The sequence below is a fragment of the Microtus ochrogaster genome, chromosome X (assembly GCF_000317375.1).
Source record: "Microtus ochrogaster isolate Prairie Vole_2 chromosome X, MicOch1.0, whole genome shotgun sequence".
Lineage (NCBI taxonomy): Eukaryota > Metazoa > Chordata > Mammalia > Rodentia > Cricetidae > Microtus > Microtus ochrogaster.
In genome coordinates, this window is record NC_022026.1 from 60659622 (window position 1) to 60662070 (window position 2449).

The window sequence follows — 2449 nt, forward strand, 5'->3', positions numbered from 1 at the left end:
CCTCCCCTCCCTCCTTCCTTCCTTTCTTCCTTCCTTCTTTTTATAGTTGTTTGTATTTGAGACAAGATCTTAACATTAGCCCAGGCTGTCCCCAGCTTTCCTAGGGTTTGGGAGTCCAGGCCTGCCTGCATGACCATGTCCATTTTCCAATTCCTTTCTTCATAGTGTATAGTTTATTTATTTTTTGAGACAGAGTCTCAGGTACTCCAAGGTGATCTTGAACTCGTTATGTAGCCAGATGTTCTTGAACTTTTGTTCTTCTGTCTTTACCTTCTGAGGACTAAGATTATAGGCTTGCATCTATTTATACAGTTCTAGGGATTGAAACCAGAGATTCACAAATGCAAAACAAACACTCACCTGAGATACATCACCAGCTTTAGTTGTTTTTAAAAAGAGAAAACAATTACTTTGTTTTTTTTTGCCTTTTAAAATGTTCTAATACAACATATCTGATTTATGCTTTAGTTATTCTACCACTCTGAACATAATGCCTTTGAATGCTTCTGTTTCATTAATGTTCAAGAACAGAGTTTATACTTTCCACACAAAGTAGTAGTCTCATATTTGAAGTTGCAACGGCCTTTTGTGCATGTGATGTGCTAATCACTATAAGATTGCAGCAAGAATAGGGCTTGACTGTGATTGGTGGAGCTGTCATGGCGCTTCTTTGTCAGTTGTAACCACAGAATTTTGTTCCTGTTTACAAATACATTGGAGCTGGTTGTAAGGAAGCATGGCTAACATATTTCTAGTGGTCAGTTGTGATTAATTCAGGAGTGTCACTTTTCATTTATACATATATACCAGTTGATTTATCTCTGGATTCTTTTTATTCCCTGAAACATTAGCTCAAATAATTTCATCTGCTTTCTTCAAAAGGATACCCATGTGCTTTGTAAACTATAGTCATTTTTTATTATCACCAAGATATATTGTCAATAATATTAAAACATTCTGAAACAAGTTAATGTCACATTACATTTGGATCAAAATTTTATTTTTAAAATGCTACCTGAGACTTGTATTTCCAGCTGTAATTATCTTGTAGTTGACTGAATTGTAAAGAGTATCTTAAAACTAAGGCATTGCTTCAGTGACAAGCCAGAGACACATAGTCTTCATTTTTATTTCATCATCATTAAAAAGTATTTATTATTAGTGTGTATGTGTAAGGGCATGTGGAAATCAGGGGACACGTTTGAGAGCAGGGGATCAAACTTAGGCCACCAAGCTTGTACTGCTAGTGCCTTTACCCACTGAGCCATCTCACTGGCCTATCATTACTAAAAACGATGAAACAGCTAGTATCCTCCTCATACAAGGAAACGATAACCTCAGGCTGCAACACAGACTTCCTTTTCTCAGATGTGGTAATGAAAATTTTATATTACTTAAATTATTAGTTTCCATAAAAATAAAAAATATAATACAAATGCCAAATGTATATGAGAACTACTTTTTGGGATATCTCAATTTCACTAAAGTTATTTAAAAAGAGTTAGTCCAGGGCAAGATATATATGTGGTAGAATACATGTTTATCATGCAGAATGCCCTGGATTCCATCCCCAATTCCAAAAATAAACAAACAAAACAAGAATAAAATAAAAAGGCTTATTTCGAGATACAGTGTATTTTATATAGTAATAGGAAGACCTGATATAGCATTAGACTCCAGTGATTTCAAAATTATGCATTACTTAAACTTGTAAATGTAGCATAATTGACCAATATAAATTCAGAACTGTTTTCAAAGGCACTCATTACCAATAGTAAACAAACTGTTATATTCTTTCAGCCAATATTCTGTAATGCTCTTAGTCCAAGGGACGACTATCTCAAACTTCTACTATGGGGCATTGCTTGGGTGGATGAGGAATTGACATCTTCTATATCAGTCACCTTCAGATACTTAGTGAAGAAAATGTTTAAGAACCCCTGTATGCTTCCACTCTCAGATGTTAAGAAGCTAAGTGGGTGTGGGGGGAGGGTAAAACTGATTGCCATACAAACCTGAAGATCTGAGTTAGATACCTGGAACCATGTAAACAGTTATGTCATTGGGAGTAAAGCTGTAATCCCAGCATTCCTACAGTGAGATAGAAAATAGAGATAGAAGAATGTGGTGGTTTAAATTAAAATGGCCTCCATAGGCTTATAGGGAGATGTGACCTTGTTGGAGTAGTTGTGGCTTTGTTGGAAAAGAGATCATTGGGATTTTGGAGCAAGGCCCCACCATCATCTGCAGGCAACTATTATCCCTTTGAGAGACAGCTCTTGGCCTGCTATTGTGCCTTAGGGGAAACTAAACATTTGACAACGGGCCACCAAGTTACCATGTGACCTGAACTGCCCATCATGCAATAGGTGTTATCTGACCAAGAAGTCACAAAGTAGGACGTGCAGCCATCCATTATCAAATGGAAGTGGTATATACGAGATCAGGC